Source organism: Anser anser (assembly GCF_964211835.1).
Source record: "Anser anser genome assembly, chromosome: 4".
Lineage (NCBI taxonomy): Eukaryota > Metazoa > Chordata > Aves > Anseriformes > Anatidae > Anser > Anser anser.
Genome location: NC_139724.1, coordinates 70,533,811 through 70,557,414, shown reverse-complemented (window position 1 = coordinate 70,557,414; position 23,604 = coordinate 70,533,811). Strand labels below are relative to the sequence as shown.

At 42.9% G+C, this 23,604-nt stretch overlaps 1 long non-coding RNA gene across 1 annotated transcript; it reads right to left on the bottom strand.

The window, feature by feature from the left end:
* Window positions 1–13,659: 13,659 nt before the first annotated feature.
* On the bottom strand, window positions 13,660–18,831 carry LOC310899253. The gene is made up of 3 exons (XR_014584109.1): window positions 18,708–18,831; window positions 18,120–18,188; window positions 13,660–18,024 (listed from the first exon to the last, which is right to left on the bottom strand). It is a non-coding gene; the product is annotated as an uncharacterized lncRNA (long non-coding RNA).
* Window positions 18,832–23,604: the final 4,773 nt, after the last annotated feature.

Here is a 23,604-nt window from a genome sequence, read left to right as displayed (position 1 = left end):
CTTTGCTAAATCAGCCCAGAGAAAAGGCCATAAATGTGGGCTTGCACAGCATGAACATCTTTGACTAACGCCTTTGTGTGGTGTCCCTTGGAAGAGTCGAGTTCTACACACCCTACATAGAACAGGCTGAGACTGTGGTTTAAGGTCTTTGCTTTTGTATTTCTTGAACACCAGTCACCAGACTGTGGGTCTTCTCTCCTCACCCCCTGTCCCACCAGGCTGTGACATTGAAGGAGCCCCAAAGCAAGGAGAAGGTAGCAGTTTTGTGGGAATTTCATGAATAATGGCAACTGTATGAGGTCTGAGCCTCAGCCCAGGTGAGCAACCTCTAGGCATTGAAAAGGGCACTTTAACCTCCCCTTTTCTCTTCCCCAGCAGTGTAAAGCAATATGCTGGCCTCCACCTTCAGGAGACACCCCCAAACAGTTCTTTTTCTCCCTTTTCTTCACCTTTAAAATTGCTTCTTTTTCTCTTCATCATTTCATTCCCCACTCACTATTTCAGCTTTCATGAGGGACTCTACAGAAAATCATCCAAGCATGAATAGGAAGGACCACTGAACATGTGGTTAGGACTCACAGACACGAGTATTTTCCAGCAGCACTGAAAGGATTAATTGAAATCTTGAGCCAGAGCAGTAATTATTTTACCAAACAGTGAAATGCTATTCAGCCCTCCCTTCTTACCTGTTACTGATGCAATCAAGGCCAAGCGGAGCCAGGATATAAAATTACCACTGCCGTTCACCAATACTGTGCACTTTGAAAGAAATTAAAAGAGAAAGATGCCCATGATTACCGTGTAAGAAAGAGGGTTTTCATTAAACAAATGGGTGTAGTGCTTGCTTTAAAGCCCTGCTACTGCTTCCCAGCAAAACAAAACATACAGGACTGGACTCACTTCTGAATTTCCAGAATGACTCCATTCACTTGAGTAGGGTTACTCCAGATTTACTCCGAGAGATCAGAATCAGGCCTTGCGCAATGAAAGATGTTAGAGGTGCTTTTTCTTTGCTTTGCTTTGCTTTCCTGTTAGCGTATTTTTACCTCTTCCTATTTGCTGTTCAAACACAAGGAAAACAATGAAGAGTTCCAAAGAAGAAATTAAACTGGGGTGGAGAACAGGAAGTGAAAATATTCCAGTCTTCATGCTTATTCCTGCTATAGGAGTAAATAGGGCTTGGTTTAATGCACAGCTCTTTCACAGCATGTTGTGTTTGATTCTCCTTATGCCAGTGGAGATCCACTGACTGTCGTGAAATCACCACTACAGTGAGCAAACAGAAACTGGCTGATGCTCAGGTGCAGAGCAGACTGCAGCTAAATCCTTGCAGCTTGTAGAAGCTGCAAACACTGAATGATCTGCTTTCTCAGACCTGTACAAGGCAATCACTACCCTTATGCTTGCAGCGAAGGGCCCTGGACTTATGTCACTATTGATCTCCCTACAAGGGGACAAAGAATGCTTCCCCTGCCTGGGTTTGCATGCTCAGCTTTACAAACCACCTCCATACTTTTTTTTTTTTTTTTAATACACTTGGAACTTTCCAAAAAAGCCGACCACCTTTGCTGAAATTTTCCATGTTTGATTTCTGACCAAAGGTGAGTTTGGGCTTTTAAAAAAGGCAGAGGAAAATTCCACTGGCTGCTGTGAACTGAAATGAAGTGCCAAAACAAAGAAACATTTCCCCCTGTTTGAGAGGGCTTCTAGCCACATCTCATTAGAGGGGGCAACTCCAACCATTTGACATGAGAGCTGCACAAATACTTTATGGAAGTCTCACCCCACCATTCAATAGGCAATACAGAGCTGCACCTGGACTTAAACAAGCCATGGCAGCTTGGAAACCATAAGACGCAGTGCAATGTTTCCTTATGCATCCAATCCAAACCATGTTGAAACCTGCAGGGATCCTTTTGTTGATGTAACAACAGTTCAACTGGACCTGAACGTAACCAATAGCATGGTAAAACATAAGCTTGCTGTGGGCATTGTCTATCTGTGACTACCTGGTAGCTCAAAGAGGCTGTGAGCTCCCTCCATACCCCACTGCCTTATATCTACCTTCTTTCCCTAAAGCAAGTGTTTTTTTCCTGAAAGCCCTGCTGGTTCTAGCCTGAACTGTTGAATTGTTTTTCCAGCCAGCCCAGAACTAGCTAGTCCCTTTCCAGAAGAATTAAATTCTGGGGTAAGAAGGTCTTTGTAAAGATTTTCATAGAAGGAGGAGGGGGAATATTCCCTCACTGAAGAGATCTTGAAAGTTAGATCTTTTTTTTGCAATGGATACAAGTGAAGCAACAGGAATCTCCTAGATCTAACATGAAAAGCTCTCCCATATTTAGCTACATTAATAACTGTGTTTTGGAAAGTGTGAAGCAGACCCACTTTTCCTGCTATTGACTTTCAATCTTTCTTTTCTTTCTTTCTTTCTCTTTCTTTCTTTCTTTCTTTCTTTCTTTCTTTCTTTCTTTCTTTCTTTCTTTCTTTCTTTCTTTCTTTCTTTCTTTCTCTTTCTTTTTCTTTCTTTCTTTCTTTCTCTTTCTTTCTTTCTTTCTTTCTTTCTTTCTCTCTCTCTCTTTCTTTCTTTCTTTCTCTCTCTCTCTCTCTCTCTCTCTTTCTCTCTTTCTCTCTTTCTCTCTTTCTCTCTTTCTTTTTGCCTATTACAAACTTTTTTAATGCTTCCTCTCCTTACTAGCACTGTAGTGGTATTTGACTTACTGGGTACAGAGTAATGTTGTTCAGCCCTCAGAATGAGCTCTCTGGGGTAGGACTGGAACACATTAGGGAAGTTTGTTATGGCCTCTGTCTTGGCTGACACACTGGGATTGAACTAGGTGCCTCCGGAGCTAAAAGCCCAGGTTGTTGCAGGCTCAGGTTCAGAGCCAGGCTGCGTAACTGGGAGTCGTAACAACTCGAATCCTCTGTGGATTAGCACAGAGGGGGACTTGTGAGTGGTCCATGTGATATCTGTTCTGGAGGTAAACAGAGGATTTTAGTCTCCTGGGCTGTCAAACCAGCTCCTTTGACAAACCCTAAATTCATTTAAAGCCATGTAATTTGAACACGCTGTGGGGTCCAAGTCTACTTCACCTTTGATACTGCGTCAATAGGTCCATTAAGAATTAGCCAAGTTTTGTGTGGTTTGTTCATAAACAGTCACTGCAACATCTCATTTGGAGAGATAAGCACTCCTCTGCCAGGGCACAATAGGGGTTGCTTACATGGTGTGGGTCCATGACTTTAAATTCACTGGGGGGAAAAGTGCAAAAAACAAATTGTGCTCAGAAGATGCTATTGAAACTTTAGCAACTTCTCAATCTTGTGTATATTTTCACAGAGAGAGACTTAGTATGCTGAGCCTGCGACTTTGTCAGCACATGAATCGTAAACACTGCCTTGTAGGGGTTTTCTAAATCAGCCATAAAATTTTACTATAGGATGGGACTTTGCACACAACTCCTCAGCTAGGAGAGAAATGTTTTCTTCTTTTTAAGGCTAGGAAATTTAAATGCAGTGTGGACACCTCTAAGTGCCAGGATGTTGCAAAGCAGTTTAGATTTTCTGTCTTATTGAACAGAAAAGTCCATGCTAAGGAACATCGCATTGCGCTGACATTTGATTAGAATTTTTTGTTTGTTTGTTTGTTTGTTTCAGTGAAGCCATAGCAGTATCAAAGCTGTAGTATTTCAAAAATGCAGTCTTGGCCTTCAGGGTGTTCTTGCAATTTTTCTCTGAACCAGCATCAGATATTGCTTTCCAAGCATATGGACTCGAGGTGGTCTTCCACACTGCAGTGATTATTTCTCAAAGAGAATGATTTTGCAAATATGTTCCAGACTTCAACAAGATATACAGGCTGGACACCCTCACCTAATAATTTATGCAACAATTTTATCTTTTTGTTTTGAATCATACCAACTGCTTGAAACACAACTTCTACATTTATCTTAAGGATTGCAGGATTCCACTGTGACATCTTTGGGTAGGAACCCAAATTATTGCCACATATAGAAAAACTCGGATAAGGAGAGAGACACGAGGAGGCTGAGTAGTCCACTGGTGCTGACCGAAGCCACGTGGGTATATATAGTTCAAAGGAACAGCATTCAGGTGAGTTGTTATTTTCAAACATATTAGGAGAGAACAAGGTTAAGAAAAGCCTTTGCTGAGAAGTTGCTCAAATAAGAATTCATTGTTACTCTTCCATGTTGTCCTCAATGTGGTAGAGAAGGACACCAAGAGTACTGAAGGCAGCCAGACCACAAAGAACCCCAAGCCTCCAAGGAGGTACACACACCCGCGTGTAAGAACATGCCTACAGCCCCGTGGTTAAAACAAAGATCTGGCAGTTTAGGCGTAGCTGTCATAAGAGAAGAGGGAGCCAAAACAAAGTCTTCTTGCAGCAGTCTGCTCCTTGCCCAAAGAGGATTACGAGGTTGTGGTAGAGCTAACTGGTAGTATTTGCTTTTTTGGTTTTGTGACTTACATCATCTGCATGGCACTTAACAAGTCTGCAGCAATGGGTCAGCAATTCTCTCTCTTTTTGCTCATATTATCCTTAGCAGGGCTGTGCTTGCAATGGGTTGAGTACAGAATTGTTAGGAAATGGATGCATCCCTACTCTGAAGGACAGGGAAAGGTTTCTGCTGGCTGTTGTGGGGCTGAATCCTTCGTTGTTTTTGCAAGGAGAAAGCCTTTAAAAAGAACAGGGGTCAGCTCCAAGACCCTCCTGGGTCTGATTTCAGTCCCTCTCCTCAAGACCTTCTTCAAGCCAAATCTCACTTTTCTTATCTGCCCTTAGTTCCCTGAGCATTTGCAACTTTCCAAGTCCCTCATGACTCAATTCTCCTTCAGATTTCTGAGTGTTCCTGCACACAGACCTCCTCAATTTCTCCTCTGTTTCTCTCTCATTGCTGACTTTCTACTCCCCAGACTCAGGGTGGATATTCTGGCAGCTGGGATATAGCACTGTGCCCACATACCACGACCTGCTTCCACATATAAGGCCCCACCAGCAGGTATTGCTTGCTCTTAGACACCAGTCTCAGGGTGGGATGTGCCACCACCTTGCAGTGCCTTACTCTTACAAACACAAAAGGAGATTTGCTCTGAGATGACGCTGTCATTGCAGCCAGCAAGGAGACACCACCAATCTGCAAAGCAAGCAGCCACCTCAACACCCCAGGTGCTGGTTGCAAATCATAAGGAAAGGGCATTGAGGTGTGTCTCTGCTCCACTTGAATGCTTTTGCAGGCCTTCCTTAACCCCTTGGTGTTGCTTTAATTTTTTTTTTCTTTTTTTTTTTTCTATGCCCGGTGCTCTGCCCATTGCCTAAGCTTCCTCCTCTTCAGTGCAGGACTCTCAGGTTTTCAGCCTTCCATGGGGAAAGGACTATTGGTCTTACACCGAGTGAGACTTCGGGGAAAGTGAATGAACAGAAGAGAGCACTTAGAGCTGAGACGTTGAAAGGCTCCTTACACAAAACACAAAAGGGCTTTTCTTCTCATCAGTGTTTTCAGGAGACAAAAGAAAACACATTTTCTGAAGTGTTCCTTGGAGATATTTTGTTTTGAAGTGGTTAAAGAATTTCAGATGTGAGATAAGGGGTAGACACTGGCATGGAGCGAGGATAACAGCTTGTTCCTCTGAGGGCTGGGATTATATTGCAGGGAGTGCTGGCGCTCAGCCCAAGCTCAGCTTCCCCAGCCCCAACACTTGCTTAAAAAGGTAGAACTTGAAACATGTGCCTTGCACCCGCTTCTTATCATCACCCTCCCAGCTTTAACCATTGTTCATGTGCTCTGGCATTCACAAAGCCTGCATCTAAGTTTTGCTCAAGACAGCGTTGATAAACTAGATGATGAATGTGAAAAACTCCTCCCCGAGAGGGTTTGACTGGGACTGCTGCATTTGAAATCACTGGCACAGGACTCCCTCATTGTATTTTTCTCATCTTTGCCCAGCACTGGGGGCAGCCCCATTTCACAGAAGTCTCTACTAAGTGAAGCTGAGATGCTCTGCTTGCAGGTGACTCATTACCAGGTTGATGGTGCTTATTTCTGGATTATGTCAGCTTTTGTTTTGACACGACAAAGACCTTTTCCATGTGTGGCTCCCACTCTCTTCCCTTACCTGCTGTTGCTCTTTTTCATATTTTTTTTTCAACAGCAAAGATTGCAGCTTAACATTACTTGAGCCAGAGGCTCTGTGAAAATCACTCACAAAATCCTCCCCTCTCAGTTGGCAAGCATAGCTGACTGATACGAGGTGTTTCACCTGTCTAACCCTAAACACACATGTTCTCACAGCAAATGGGTGAGTCGAGAGTTTTGTGTACTCTGAGTCAGCAGAGAGCCACAGATTTGTGAGGACTGTGAATCAGAAAATACTTTGAGGCCCTTTTTGTATGCTGACAGTAAGTGTCAAGACCTGTGTTTTCCTACATCCATTTATCATGGCTTGGTACGTTCAAAAATGTTGTTCTTCTTCATTAACTCTTTCATCTGTAAAGGGCCAGGATCTTCATGATGTCTTTGCTGCCACATTCCTGGGTCTCACAGGTTAATTGATTAATGAAGTAGAGCTGCTGGTATCTGTGGAAGAGCGGGCATCTTGATTTAACGGAGGTACCACTATGATCATCACTGAAGGTCTGGGGTGAACGCAGGGGCCTGGTATGTAAGGAGGAAAAGATAGTGCCCTGAAAACCTTTTGTGCTAAATAGCAAGAGAGGGTAACATTTTACCCTTTTAAAGTAAGGGAGGAGGCAGAAGGTGACAGAAATGACGGTAGGAAATAAACAGTGACTTGTCTAAGATCTTATAAGAAGGCAGTGGGACACGTAAAAATGAACCTAGGTCTCAGCCACAAAGTCAGGCATGTCAGCTTAGGTGGACATACCTTGTTAGGTATGTGAGCTATGTGTAGACTGCTGGCTTACTCTGTCTTGGTAAAAAATAATGGACGGTCTCATTTCTAATCAGGCAGAATGCAGGGATGCACACTGAGCCATAAAGCTCCCTGGCTGGCTGCTAAATCCAATATCTGTAGGTGGGTAAACATCTTGCTGCTCTGTATCTTGTTCTCCAAGAACAGTCTTGGCATGCTCTAGCCTGTCTCAGTTACAGGTGATTCAATATCCGTAACTCTGCTTTGTCCCCCTGTAAAGGCAGGTCCCAAATCCAGAATATGTACACACAAACTGCAAGTAATACTGCAAGGGCTAGATTTCCCCTGAGGATAAAAGGGAGTCATAAAGCCCACTTCCCAGTCAGGGAGCCAGAATGTACTGGGACTGGACTAGGGAAGAAAATGCCCCATTAAAATAAATAAATCAATAAATTGAAGGATCAGCTGCAGCGTTTGAACCTTGATCTTCCTATGTTTTGGAAGGAGGCTGCTCTCTGTTTATTTGCAGTTGGATCAGTTTCATTTGTTTTAATATTTTCCAGAAAAAAATATGTATTTTAGCCTATGTATTTTAAATAGTCTATCATAGAATTGGCCTGTGTTGTCTCTGACATACTGTATACATGCAGTTTTATTTAAGTAACAGCTGGGATATGTGCACATATGTCATCTATCAAAGATTGGAGAGGGAAATGCATGAGCTGGTGCATTTTTGTATACTTGCTGTCATCACATTTGTGTAAAAAGAATTAAGGCTCAAAAGAAAAAAAAGTTGTTGCTCCATCTGACCATGGAAATCTTCTTCCTTTAACCTTATGCCCTGCATGGTTGAGCAACTGTATGGAAAAGTTTAAGTGGATAGAACAGAGATCAAAAGAAATCCATCCATTATAAATTATTTGAGTCTCTTGCACTTCAAAAAAAAACAGAGTCGGGTTCTGTTTGTGTTCTTGTGGGTTGTTGTTGTTTTAACCTGTTAGTATTTGTTTCTTTAACTTCCTATTTTGATGCTGATCATGCCCCCCATCCAAAGCCTACGGAAATCATTAAGGCAGCGACAGCAAGCCCAGTGGAGCAGGGACCCTTCGTTTGTCCCTCTTGGAGTGGTGGGTAGCTGCTCTGAGAACATGAATAAAAGTTGGTGGTTTTGGGTCCCTTTCATGGAAGGACAAAACTTAAAATGACTGAAGTCCCTGGGGAAAACAGTGTGTAGCTATTAGGGCTGTGTATAAAGGTGTCAGAATCCCACCTTCCCATGTGCGATACTGGTGATAGGAGTGAGTGGGAAGGTCGGAGCACCTCATTTGGGGGTGGATGAAATTTCACTTGAAGCAACATGGTGCCTGGCTTGGAAATACGTCATTTTGGTAAAATTGTCTCTCAACTGAACAAGATCCAAATACTTGCTACAAGTTTATTTAGCCATTTTAAAAAACAAAGGCAGCAGGACTTTGAAACACTGCATTTAGGTTTGGATACCCCTTGTTCTTCATGCCTCATTAAAGAAGTCAGTGAGGCATAAGAGAAAGACAAGAAAATTGTAATGACCTTCTGTATATCACATCTACAAATCTACAGTTTATCATCCCCCATCCTCAGAATACAGAAGCTGACATTTTAGAAAAGACCCAAAGTTGATCTAATCCAGTGTCCCGGCTCTGACAGTAGCCAGTGGCAAATACTTGAGATAACTGTATTAAATCATGACTGCAGGCAAATTTGAAATAAACTTCTCTCTTACAGTACTTGTCCTGCACTGCAATAGTTAAGGAATGACTTCAGCTCTGAATCAGGAGGTGTACTACCCCTTCAAGCACGCTCTTATAATAAGTTATTTACACTTTGGTGTCCTTGTTGTTCCTAGGAACGTGCATTTTGGAATAGGTCTAAACAGCTCCCTGCAGCAGTGACTGCCTCAGCCCTTCGTGTGCGGTATCAGGAGATGGCATTCCCTTTTATACCTTTGCCAGTTCCTCAGAAAGCCAGGGTGCTTTTGTGTTGTGAGTTCAGAGTAACTCCTTCGTATGACCCCCAACAGCTTATTTCTATCACATTTTCTCATATTTCTCTCATTTCTCATGCAACAACCTCTTACCTGGGCATCTCCAGCTTGAGGAACTTTGCCTATATCAGCACCCCTCCCAGCAGCAAAGGCTCATATATATATCTCAGCTAACTTAAAGCATCTCAGCAAACTGACCCAAGGATATGGCCCCAGAGGTCAATTGAGATGTCACGGGCATGACCCTAGAAAAGCTATACTTTCTCCATGGCTGGAGGGAGAGTTAAGGTTCCCAGTGACAAGTGCCTTGAGTCAGGGGATCAAGGCATGTTCTTCATGATTTGGGTGCAACTGCCCCTACCTGCAATTCTGTGCATGTCCTCTTCTGCTTCATGTCTTGACTGGGTGGAAACACCATGTCTAAACACACTCTGATAGCAGGTACCTTTCAAAAGGTGACTACTTAAAAAGAGCCCTTACAAACGTATAGTAAACCAGTTGCAGATTGCATTCAAGTACGCTTTTAAAACTTTACAAATCTTAGCAAGTAATACCGTCTGAGTTTTGCATTCTCATGTCCTGAAATGTAGCAAGTGCCAGATCATGTCTTTCTCTTTCCAAGTTGCTGAGTGGAAGGAGAGCTGTTGTTTGCTGTTCCCCATTAACACCACCACCAGCCTGGTCTTCACACATGGATTTTCTCATAGAAATCCAAGGCCTTGCATGAGCTGTAGGTGGATTTCTAAGACCCAGATTTCCCTGAGTGCATTTTCATCACTCATAAATAAAATTTTTCACAGGCCTATCTGTAAAACACTCTCTAAGAAGACTTGACATGGATGCCACGTATCTCCACAGCCTTGCTCCTGTCCCAGACTTTTTTTTTCTTGTAATCGGCTACAACGTCATTTGACTTGCATGCACAACTTTTCAGCCAAAACCTTAATCTGAACTCTGTGCTCTGTTTCTGAAGTTTCCCCCCTTTTCAACATATTGATTTTATTCTCTGATATGGAAAATGCAGTTAAACCTACATGTCTTGGCTCAATGGTCAACCGGAGATGATGAAATGAGGAAGAGTGTCAGGCAGTATTTAAATAGGATTTAAGAAAAGAGAGGATGAGCTGTGTGGATAGTCTAGGTCTTTCATGTATCCCACAGTCCAGGCTGCAAGGCACAGCTCCTCACAGTGTTATGAACGAATCTGATGAGCCTGAGACCTGGGGCTCTGGGGACGGGGGCAGGCTGAGCTCTGCTCTACTGTCCTGGTGTAAATGATGCCTCATTCAGGGATGGGATCTGCATTTCCAACTCTGACTCTCTTTGTAGCTAATGTGAAACCTATGGCAGAGGAAAGCATTTAGAGGAGGAAGAACTCTGATTTCTATCTGAGGTCACCTCTTGCATGCCTTAGCTTCACTGAATAAAGTGAGGTCCATGGGGTGAAATGCTTTGAGAAAAGAACCATATAAAGCTACATGTTTATGGCCATCTATCATCTTCTGCACCACATGCAGCATGCTGTGAGCAGTTTCATACCTGTTCCCACCCTCCAAAGTGTGTTTCCTCATGGCTTTTTATGTTTTAGCAAAATGTCTGCTCAAATAGTGAGCGATGATTTCCTTCAATTGTTGCTGCCATCCTCCACCACCCTCAAAAATATTCATTCTAAAGGAAATTTAAAAAAGCTTTTGTTTGAGAACTCCCTCCCTCTAATTGAGCGCATTGTACAAAGATCAAAGCACTGTTTTCAGTGGGGCTTAGTAGGCAGGAGTTTTCTGAACAGACTCCAAGCTTTTGGTGTAGAGTGGGTCAAGATGACCTTTGCTTTCTCCCCCTTTTCACATTCATACATTAGGGAATGGCAATTCACATTAGCTGGCATGGCCTCTACTTAATTTTTAGATCAATTATTCTTATAGTTTTCAGACAGAGTGGGAGAGTAAACAGTGCTCCTAAATTGCACACATTTGAATCACAGAACTTTGCTCTAGAAGTGAGAACATACCTCTCAAAGGCTTTTTGATGGATACATTTCACCTCTACCAGCTTTCCACTCAAGGGACCTGAGTGGAGAGAAGTGGGTGGATGACTGAGCCCACAACAAGCAGCCATCTAAGAGGTCCAGATTTCACATGAGGCTGTCCCAGTTTCCTGAGGCAGTACTCTCAGAGGTGGGCAGAAGCAAATAATAGTTCATTTTGTATTCCTGAACACAGAACTCAAATGTTGAACTTTGACAAAAATATTCATTGCAAAAAGGAACATTGTGGAATAAAACCAAGTAAATTTTATACATTTTTATACAGGGAAATGTTACACAGTTTTGTAAAGGGAAAATCTCCCCACAGAGTGTCAGATACCAGTCTTGGTTTGATTGTTCCCTGAAACACTAAATCACTAAATAAGGAAAGGAGACATCTGCCTTAGTATGACTGGTTCCAAAGCTTTGTGTAGCTAATGACCTTTGGAAGGAGCCATTCATCACCTGTAGGAAGTCCTGCATATGGACAGGCCAATATGTTATCAGAGAAAAACAGTGGTGGGATGGCTTCAGAGAGACATCCTTGATGGGAAAGGGAAAGGAAAAAAAAAAAAAAAAGAGTTGAGGAAGATAATGTGAGGGTTTACTCATAAACAGATGCTTTTCTTCACTGCCAAAGTGTCAACCCTGCTAATGAGGGTTTAGAGAGTCTCTTGCCAAGTAACTAATATTACAGTGTGTGAAAAAGCTCAGGTTTTCTTAATGCATGCCTCTCGATCTGCAGCCAAAACCAGCTGAATGCTTCCTCATTTAATACTTGGTAAAATGTTTTATTTAAATGTACCATAATGTGCTCAGTGTTTCTATTACATTCAAATGCAATTTGGATGGTTTAAATCCTGAAAATACCGTCACTTTGGAGGTTTGTTCAAGCTACCCAATACATCATATTGCTCTCCGCTGCTATATTCGGGAGTATTTTGTGGAGAGACAGTAGTCTAAAACAGTATTCATATTACAGTAGTTTCCCAGTCTCCAACCATTTTTTTTCCCTAAATTTCAAAGTCTGCAACAATCCATCTGGAATTTTACATCCATGATCTTCTGGAAGAACAGGCCTTTCTTTCTGGAAAGTTTGAAGTAAAAATGGACAAAGCGCCTTTGAGACCTGGAGGTTCAACAAATGAGGTGTTTTCTCTCTTGGAAAAGTTGCCCAGTTTGTGTTTATTTTGGCTCATCTGATCGTGTATGGCTAGACCAGGGAGGATCAATGCGTTTCACCAGCTCTTAGTAATGTTGTTTAGAGACAAGGACAGGAGGCCTGGCCCAACAGGCGCAATTAACAAAATGGGCCAACATGCTTCAGTTTAAAGCTGAAAATCTTAACAAGGAAGATCACTGAGTCCAAGAAGCAACTAAATTAGATTTGCCTAATTGGATGAGGTTCCCCATATGGTACTCTATGGTGATTTAGAAAGGGGGAGGACTGTTAAACCCAAATTAAGCGCAACACAATTTTTCCACTGATTCACTTTGGCCTTCCTCCCTTGCAGAGCCATCTCCCAAGGCTGTGGGACCTGAAGTCCTGCTGGGCTGCAGCTCTTCCCCTGCTGCTGCCTCTCCCTCCCAGCAGAGCAGTCAACGTCCTGCCTCCGCTGCAGGTCCCCAGCTACACTCACGCCCACCTTGAGTTTCATTAACATTAAGCTTATTTTCTTCACCTCATGACTCATTGGGGGCAAGCTACTTTTGACTTTTTAGCAACTGTAAGTCATTTTCCTCACCCCCCAACCATCCATTTGTGACTATTTGTGCATAGCATATTTGGAAAGATTCAGCCTGGCTGAGGAAGTCCCTGGGCCACAAACTGTTGAATCCTGTTCTATGCTTACTCTTTTCTACACTCTTAGGCATCTGCTACTACCTGAGGCTCAGAAAGAGGACAGTGGGTTAACAGGATCTTTGTACAATCATTCTCATGTTCTTGCACTCTTACAGTGCATCATTTGCTCTATCCTACATTAACTGTAGGTCTGAACAAGTGATAAGGCTGTATATTTTCAGGAAGGGTGTTTCTTCTTTTAGGTGGAGCACGGATCCATCTGTCTTTATAAGCTATCCTTTGTGTCTTATTCACAAAGGAAGTGAATTTGGGACTGTCTTCTCAGCAAAAAGTGTGACTGCAATTGCAATAGTTCAATTTAATCAGGCTGTTAACAACAGCACTGACAAGATGGTGACACTGTCTTTAGCAATGGCACCAAGAGTAATGGTCCCAGGAGAGTTCGTATGGGGTCCTTGCCACTACTGCAATTTACTCCATAATTTGGTGTAAAGTATCCTGCTTTCCCAAGCATGATGCCCAGTGTGAGCCCAAGCTAAAGGCATCTCAATGGCCAAAGATGTTCTACTCTTCTATACACAAGTTTGTCTCTTGAGTGTAAACTTCACTCAGGCTACAGACACTGGAAAGACTGAATTCCTGCTGAAGCTGTACAGCTTCATTAGTACAGGACTGCAACATTTAGCCCTGAAGTTTGAAAAACACTCAATCCTTCATGACATCAAGATGTCTTTGAGGAGTCACAGGAGACTGAAGCAGCCCTTCACCCATTCTTTCCCCACTCTGACAGTGGAGGCTTGGCAAAAGTCCTCCGTTTTGCCCTGCACAAACTATTAAAGACTAGCACAAAATGACACATGGCAAACGTCCCCTCCAGCTGAGGGACTACCAACATGTAATCATGAGAGAGCTATATAACAATAGGAAAAGAAAGAATATATTTTTCTTTTCTAATGAAAAATATGTGTGTCTATACTAACAATATTTTCCTGACCTTGGCCAATTCGCTTCAGTAAATATCATGCAAAATGTCTCCTAGGAAGAATTCAGGACACTGAAGAGTTAGGGAACTGCCTAAGATGAGTTATATATAAAACAGCCTTCCCTCTGAATTAAAAGCCAAGGTGATGGAAGAGTCTAGTTCCTGAATGTGACACTCCATGACCACAAGGCTGCCTGTGTTTGGTTGTATGCACACAAATGCCAGTGAATTAGTAAACCATTTATGAGGAGGTAAAAAAATCATTTAAGGTCCTGGATGGGAGTATAGATGGGAGACGAGTGATATAGTCAAGGCGTGCATCACTTGATCTGCAGCTTCTAGGCAATGCAACTGTTCTTTTCAATTTACCACATAAGCTGCCTGTATAAAGAAGTTATTTCTCTGCAGCACAAGGGTACTCACTGCCTCTGGAAAGTCTCAGTCACTTGGAAACAGAAGTGGCAAATGCTGGCTGTACTAGCATAGTCATTTTTCCATCACCCATACTAAAAGTTGTTTTCTGTCTCCAATATCTTTTACATGAATGGTCTGATTTTGAAAATATATATATGTGTGTGTCTGTGTACGCAAAGGAAGCCATTGAATCCAATAGCAAGAAAACATGCTTAATATAATCATTTGGGTGCTGTCATAACCTTGGTATTTTCGAGGTGTGTGAGCTGCCAGCTACATAGTTGAAAAACTGTATACAAAACCTTCAAAAACCTGAGATTACCTTAAAAAATCACAAGATGGCTGAAAAATTATCAACAGCTTTTTACTAATTTGAATTCTAATGATTAAAGCATCACGGTTCATATTTCTCAGAATCTTTTTTGCAACAACAGTTTGTATTTTTGCTTTCATGAAAGGTGAATTCTTGTGTAGTTGCCCATAGGAAAACAGTCATAAAAAATTCATAGAGGCTAGTAATTTCACTTTAGTCAGATGCTTACCCAGATACGTGCAGACTAAAATGTTGTGGTCTCACTACAGGCCTTGCAATGTTCTGTTTTGCTAAAGGTCCATTGGCTAGAATAAAGAGATATGTATGAAAAAAGTCAACTTTCGGTCAAAAATAAAAAAATTCTCGGCATTAACATTGCAGAGAGATACTCATATGTGTGAAGCTGAGAACTGAGAGGTGATTCAGATCTTACATGCATGACTTTCATACCAAGATGTCAAAATTTATGAGCAAGTCCCTTGGAAATGAAGGCCTTTGGGTTGGGACATTAGCAGGACTCCAAAATGTTCAGCTGACCTGGGGAAAATCTGGTCTGCAGGTAGGTGCACAGGCAACACCCCTGCTTATACACATGCTCCTGTTACAGGTTTATGTGTATAAACACAGGCCTGCCCATGCTTGTTAAAAAACCCTGAGTGTTAACAGCAGCAAGTACTAGGAGCACTGAGAATTATTTGGTTTCTATAGTTTTGAGCAAGGTTTTCCACCATGAAGCCGTCCCAAACCAGGGAGGCATCACAACCTGGATTCATCTCAGGCAGCTGTGAGGTTAACCTTAAAGCCAACATTTAAAAGCCATCACATGGAGAAATTTCCCAGCAGGACTGGGGCTTCAGCAAACTCTCTTTCCCACCAAAGAAAGGGTCCCCAAGCTCCAGCAGATGGGATTGAATCCCAAACAAAGCAGTCTGGATTCACACTGGTCCTCCCAAGCTAAAAGTTCATCTGTTCATTGGGCCTCCCTCAAAGCCATCCTGCTCTTGAAGAGGAAGATCAAAGTCACACACTTCTGAGCCTCGCTGTTAGGAAGGTGGCTGTGAGAAGCTGAGTTTTGGCGCTTTCAGAGCATCCAGGGGCACCCAGACAAAATCACCTCTCACACACATATATATCACAGCTGAGTCCTGAGCCCAGGTCTTTAAAAAATATCTCACACTGTAAAAACAACAAGGAACAGAGGCAGCGTAGCATCCTTGGGCAGGATAGCTGAGGTTCTGTGACGTGTATTCAACAGTCACAACAAGTGCTTCACGATCTCTGACGTCTGTTTCGATTTACCACTCATATTAGTCACTGACCAGGATTAAAGCTGCAGCCTTTCACTTCCTCCACTCTAAGTGCCTGTTCCTTGATTTACGGTGCAGGTCACATCTGTCCCCATCATTCCCACCAGCACAGGACGGCTTAGGCACATGCACAAGTATTTGCAGGATGCAATAGGGTACCGAGCACTATGATTTGGGGAGTGTTTTCCTGTACCAGTGAGCACCTCATCACCTCAGCTGCAAACACAACCTGAAGCTCTTCTCTCATAATCACAGAGATTCATCAACCTGTATGGGGCCTGAATGTGTCTATATAGCCTAGCTCCAAAAGAAAAGTCCAGAACCAGGTTCCCAAGGCAGAAAGTTCAGTCCGTGCTTTCTGAAAGCCGTAGGACAAAGTGGATGAGTTTTCCTACGGAAGGTCGGACCTTTGCTCAGCTCCTACCTCTGCCCACAAGGACCTCAAACAAACTATCTGTTAGCTTAGATGGCAAATGGATGAATGATGGGCAGCCCCTCCACAGGGCAGAGTCTTGAGGTCGTGGCTTTTAATAGAGCTGTGAACAGCGCATCAATTTTTACTCCAGGCTGCAGAAGTGCTGGGACTTGTTCTGTCTTTGAGCTGGTGCATTCGCACATTCCTCTGAGCTGCAGCGTGGCTTCGAAGCCTCTTCAAACGCAGGCTGGAGCTCCCCGCGTGGCCACAGGCCTGCCAGCATCAAGGCCAAATCCTGCTGCTGAGAAGGAATGCAGTCAACAGCCCTGCGATGGAGCAGCCTGAATCCATTTTCCCAGATTTTTATTCGCGGGATGTTTTTGTTTATCCAGCTCAACCATTTGCATTTGCTGCTTTGCTGTTTCGTCTCACAAGAGCTTGCTAAGCAATTCTCCGGGGCTGTGAGCGTTGGCATGGCGCAGCCTTCCACCAGACAGTTGCTGGGACTTTTCTCCAGTTCTGCAGTGAGTCACTCCAGCACGCTCTCCTCCCCTCTTTTCTTTCTCCCTTGTGCGCAGAGACATTTGTGAGACACAAAAGGATAAAAGTCCTCCTGTGAACTGCTGGGTGAGTGCTGACACTTCTTGTCGCGCAACTGATAGGACTAAGTTTGTAAAAATAAAACTCCACAATAAAAAGCTCAGAAGACTGTTAAACTAGAGAAGAGCCTTTTGCTCAGCTGGAGGAGTCTTCTGGAAATCCCTCCCAAGGAACCGGGTTCACTCTATTTTCCTTCCGTTGAGCCAAATCATTTTTATTTTCATCAAAGCACGACTTCCAGAAAGGCATTCAGTGTTGATCTGGAAATGTCTTGCTTCCCCTCCATAGTTTGTGCTATGTGTTAATCAGCCTTGCTGTTTTAATTATTTTTTTGCATGCCTTGTGAATTTGACTGCCCTTAACTTCCAGGCTGAGCTTCTTCTTACTGGTTCTTGTTCTGCTGCAATCTGGCCGAATCTGAAAAGCCCTTGTAGTGCCCGGTATCTCTGGAATGTACTTGGACACTTAATCAAGGCAACTCATCCTTCAGTCTTCCTTTTTTTGTCCTATTTATCTGAGGGTCAGAGGGAAATCAAGCACAGGGTGACTGCCCCAGGGAAATCGCAGGTACCTGGGGCTGTGTCCAGCTCTGGAGGGAAAAACCCAGCACATTGCAAGGTTCACTCATCATTCTTTTTTTTTTTTTTTTTTTTTCAATCCAGGAGATCCTGGGAACCACCCTGGTGAGGGCTCCTTTCTTCAGAAACTCCAGGATCCTCTGGGAACCCATCCCTGCCCTGAGAGCATGTGGGATGTGTTATGGAGAAAAAAAGTGCCATGATGGCATGGCCTCTCAGTGACAGAGGGAGGACCATAATCCCAGCCCAGAATCCAAAGCACTCACCCAGGAACCTGTGTTTATTTGTTTTTCCTGGCTTCACTCCCCTGTACACGGCTGATCACCCTTCATCATTCACATTGGTACCTCTGGCCTCAAGGTCTGTTGCCTTCCACTTTTTGTCCTTTCTCTCTGCATCACAGACCACACATTCCTGGGAGAAAGACCTTGGGCTCACTTCCTTTGCACAGCACCAGAGGCACATGGAGAAGTTGCGTTCCCAGCATAAGGTATGCTACTTGTCAGTGGGCGTGGGCTTCAAATCCTTCTTTGGTGTATACTTCACACACATTTGATTCTTGGCTTGTCCAGCAATGTTCTGTGTAAGCTGAAGTAAGGCTCTGTGCCTCAGTTTCCCCAACCACTGAGAGCACTTCAGGAAGGTTATTGGTGTTATCCATGGGGGTACACGCTCTCCTATTGGAAATGGGACCAGAGTAACGGTAAAAAAGTGTTCTTAGATCTAAGCAGTGTTACTCCGATAAAAAATTGCTTTGGTTGCCAGCAATTACCTTCTCTTAACTTCTTGTCCATGAGCTGAGGGCTTCCTCAAATTTCATAGGGAAAGAAATTCACCTTCCCTGCAGCGAAAAAAAAAGCATTTTTAACAGCAAATGCAGAAAGATCCCATTTTGCAGCCTATTGGCAACAGAATTTTGCACCCTTTCACTCTGAAATGGACCTAGGATTCCTTCCCTCAATTTTTCTTGTCTCAAAATCCAGGTTGGTTTGTTGAAATAAGAAGTAAACATAATGACTTTAATGGGATGAGCTTGCGGGGCTGTTGGCTGACTGAGGCCACCCAGCTAGAGTTCAGCATGAGACAGTCTGCACCTTATAAGGCCAAGAGATGAAGGCATTTAAAACAAAAAAATAAAGGATCTGAACATGTTATTTAAATCACGGTGCAGGCAATTTTTTTTTTATTATTCCTTTTTTTTCCCTTCTGGTTCATGACAAAACCTGAAATACGCAAGTGAATGTAACGTCTAACATTTGTTAAACCCAGACTGAAGGCCAGCCAGATAGCACTGAAAACAAACTGTGAATATTTTAAATGGAGTGAGATATACATGACAGAGTAAATAAAGGGCACATACCACATAAGAAAAATTGGACAAAGTTCAAATGCTATTCATCTTGGAGAAAGGCTTTTGAGCAGAGCGGTGCAGCTTGGAACACTTGCATGTGCATTATGGTCCATTATGGTCTGCCAGCTTTCGGGGCATGGAGAATTGTATTATTAAAATGAAAAGAAAAAAAAGAGAGAGAGAGAGAGAGAGAGAGAGAGAGATTGGGAGGGACTGCACCCAGGTATTGCATGCTATTAGGTAATCATGACTCTGAAGAGCTAGGAAAGGAGAATAGGGTTTGTATTAGGCAATAGATGGAAGTGGTCCAACATGTCAAGAGTTCAGTGCTACTTCTAGGTCTTAAGTGCTAATAAAATAAGCTTCTAAACTGCTGAAGGCACATGTCCAGCCCCGAATGCTTTCCAGTTCCTTAACAGCTATTATTCTTATTGTCTGATATGGCATTTTTAGCTCTACTTACCAAGCACAGACATAGTCCCAAATCTTTCTTGTTTTGTCTTTCTTTGGGTGCTTTTTTAATTGACTCCACTTTGGAAATTGAAATTATTGAACAGCCATTCCTGTTGTGCATAATGCTACTTTTTCAATATTAAAAGCCTTTCTCACTCTGCTGTGAATTCAGTGGAAATCCCAGCTATGAGAAAAGACAACATATACAGTATATACAACATGGAAAAAAACTGGATTTAATTTACCTATAAATCAGGACTTTGCTCTGTGCATGCAATAGGTCAAACTGTATGACCAGAGAGAAGTTACTTAGAAGAAGAAAATGACCATGAACACAAGTGGAGAAGAATCTGAGAGCAATATCAGCCGTTTTAGAAATATTGGGACTGGGCTTGGAGCTGTCAGATGGAGGTGGTAGCTCCACACCACACCGTCATTCCAAAACTTCCATTGGAAATTTTAAAGCTCTCAGTGGAGAGCTTTAAGTTGAAACAACCCATCTCAGGAAGTTTGCAGTGAATTTTGTTCCTGTGAGAGCTGGCGACGTACTGACAGATCAGCAAGTAACTTGACACATCTCTACACATGGACTCCTGCTCCTGAGCCATCCTCGCAGCCCCTTCCCCAAAACCTGCCTCGCCGGTCTTCTCCCTCTGCCAAAAACTGACAGCTCTTGGCAGCCTGGCTCAGTGTGGCTGTTGGTTTTAATCACGTTGCTTAATTTCTGTTTTCACTTCATGTTCGTGTGTCTGTTGCCCATGAACTCTGCATTTTAATAGCAGTGCATCAAAAGAGCTGTTTAGATGCACTTTGGTGTCTGAGCAGGGAAGGCTCATTTGTCATCTTCCACAATATCAGACATCTCTCGCCTGTTTGGCCATCTCTACAGGACCTGTTTGCAAGGGTGGAAGGCGACAATATTTCTCCAAAGAATCTTCTCTCTGTCGAACGACAGGGGTCTTTGTGCTACCTCATGGGAGTCCCTCTCACCCCACACTGCCCTTGGGATAAAAAAGCAGAGAAGCACACTGTTTAAACATGCATATAAAGCTCTGCTGCACAATAGATTAACTGCCATCGGCTTTCTATTTACTGTGAGGAAAAACAGTAGAGATTTTTAATTGATAATTCAGAAAGACACCCCACTGAATGGTGTTAATAATTACATCTGCCTATTCTGAGCTCTTCATCCACGCAGGGGTAATAGAGCCTTGTCCCTCAGGGACTGGAGCCCAGCTGAGAAGGCGGGACACCAAGCAAAGGAGTTGTAATTTGTATTTTGTCAACAAAAGCTGCTTAATCCTCCAGAAAGGCATCCTTCAGAGAGGCAAGCCTTTGTCCCAGGGTTTTCAGAGTGGAAGGGGGGAATGGGGAGGGAGGGCGAGAGGGAGAAAAGGGAATTACTGGCCACATGTAATTTATGGTTGAAAAGGTTCATTTATAGCTATCCCACCGTTGTATGCTTAGCCTGAGACCCTACTAGCTTCTCATTCTCTCATCAAGTTTGCCTTTTGTGGCTATACGAATGGTAATGATTTGAGGAGAGGTTGGTCATGGTTGTTAAGAGTCATCTAGTGTGATCAGAACTGAAGTCTCAAATTGATATTCATGTTTAAATACATTTCACCAGCATGAAATCTGGGATCCCTGCAATAATCATCCAGGAGCAGGCAGCCATGATTCAGGAATATGCATATACATATTTATTAGCCACGTTTCAGTTTGGTTTTAGTAATTTTCATATGACACGAAGGATCTTTATCATCTGTTAGAAACGATTAAGTGCATATGAAGAATAAATAAATAATAAAAAGAACAAAACTGGAGTCTCAGACCTAAAGACCTCTGAGTTATGATGATTCAAACACAAAAACAGGCTTTGCTTTGGGATCAGAAGAAACCAGAAGACACCCACCTCTTGGTATACACACGTATATATATGTTGTATCATCTGTTCACTGATGGGTGCTTAGCCAAGCTGTAGTTACTAACATGTCTTCCTTTGCAATCATCTCACTCTTATTTTGAGCACAAGCCAAACAAATGGCTACAGGATAAAGGCTAAAAGAGGAAGATCCTCCTTTTTCTTCAGTATGGGAAAGCAAAGAGGTTGGGAGAAAGGAAGTCCATATAGGCACGGGGCAGTAGTAAAGATAGCACACAGCAGGATTTGAATGCAAAGCACAGATTGGGCAGCAAAGTGTTTCTCACTTCCATTTCTCCGGGAGTTCAGAGCAACGTCTGCACAGGTTCTTTCCTTCCATCTTGCCCTTCTTCTGTCCATCTTTCTAAATGAAACTGCACACACCATCACTTGTCTAGACTATGCCTTTTTTCTACTTTGGAATACAATTGTCACAGAAAGTCTAAGTAACACGAAGTCACCAGCCTAAGTTCAAGACTAGCTGATGATTTAGTTTGAGAGCTTCCATTCTCACTTTAAAGGAAGAACAAAAGTAGCAAGGGCATTTCTGGGATAGAAAGAAAATGTACTTTACAAAACCCATCAGTAAGTATTTCTGCGTCTGCCTAATTATTCATATGACATTGTTTCAGTGAACACATTCAACAAGAAACTCATGAGCCAGGCAGTTATTCTCCTCTCTGCAGTACACACCATGGATGATGTTTTTCATTTGAAGGCACTGTCTGGGAGAGCAATGAGAAAAAACAAGTGTTACGCCACTCTCATTGCACCACAGTCATTGAACCCCTTACCCTTAAAACCTCAATGAGGTTGTGCCCAGCCTACAAATCTATAACATCGATGTCCTCATAGCCAACCAATCTATAAGCATGTTAGAGTGCTTTTTCATCTGCCTTTTTAACAAATAGAGAGTTGAAGGCCATTTCTGCATCTCTATACTCTTGTCAGGTTTTTCTCAAGTCTCAGTGCAGACCCAAGCTTGATAAATGCAGAGACAAATAATAGCATGTGCATATGGACAATGCACAAATCATCTCTGGAGTGAGTCCACTGAAGGCAAGCATCAAGTAAAGCAAGTAAAATCATTACCCAAGTAATGAATGTATCCCCTCTGCATTATCCTGGCTAATATTGGCAGTGTCTCTTTGGAGCAATCGGTTGTCATGCACCTGTAACCATGTTTTAACACAGCAGCTTCCTTGTCCAAGCCCTTCCAACCACCTTTGATCTTGCATCTGAACCTCGAGGGCCAGCTTATTACCTGGTTACTAACCTTGGGACTGAGTGACCTGTCCGGAGTTAACAAGTAAATCAGGGGAAAAAGGAGAATTGCAGGGGAAAAAAGGGAGAAAAAAAAAAAAAAAGAGAATTGCAGGGGAAAAGGAGAGCAAGATGCAGCATGTGTTGAGCAGGGTGGATGCCTGGGACGCTTTTGGGTGGCTGAAGTGCATATGGTATTGGGTTACGGTAGAGTATCGACTGATATTGATGTGTGCTTGCGTTGATATGCTACAGCCACAGTACCAGGGGTTACTTGTCTGTGTAGAGGCGTCACTCTTTGTTTAGTCCCTTCGGTTGTTTGGTAACTATTTGCTTTACCTTTCTTTGCCTTTATTATTAGTGAAGGGGGACCAGTACGTTGTTAATTGGTTAAAAAAAAAAAAAAAAAAAAGAGTTGGAAATGTACCTGAGAAACCAGAAAAACAGGATAGGAACAATATCTTGAGGAAACCATCCTGCTCTTACAAAGCCATGGGTGACCCAGTAGAGGTGCTGCTGAGATTGGGACCTAGACCTCCCCCCCAGACACTTGGCTTTTTATTGCTGTGTATTTTCCGGGTTTATAAGCAAAACCAGAAAGCTTCTTGTCTCTTATCTTTCGCAGGATGATGACCGAACGTCAGAACGCTTAAAAACCAATTAGCCAAAAGCCTTTCACTCAGGCAGGAGCAGGATCAGCTTGACCAAAACACTGTGCTCTGCGCCTGCGTTTGTGAGGGGATGACTCCAAATAACACTTGGGTTCTAGTCACAAAACAAAAACAGCTAATGTTTCTGCTGAGCCAAGACTGTTTAAGGATTTCATATGCAGCAGACCAGCTTCAGACGGAGGGACTGTGCCAGACTGGTGAATTCTCTTAAACACTTCAGTTTGCCTAAATCAGAAGGGGAAAAAAAGCCACTTTCAGCAAGGGACTTAAATAGCTCTGCTAATTTACCCCGTGTTCCTTAGGCAGTGTGCCGAAGGGAAGTCTTTTCCCATGTTTACAATTTTGGTCATGGGGAAGGTAGGAGGAAAAAGCCAAAATTCAGTTCATCCTTTCATAACTTACCAAACACTGCTCATTGCTAGCAGCTGGAGTGGTCCCTTACAGGATCTGGTCCCATCTAGCTTTTCTGGGATTCCCTACCTTTCAGGGAAGAAAGCATGTATTGTCCTGAAGAAAACAGGCTTAGGGCTATTCCCAGTTCTCCTATCTGCTTCCTGTATTATCCAGGAAAACCATTTCACTGCCACTACACATT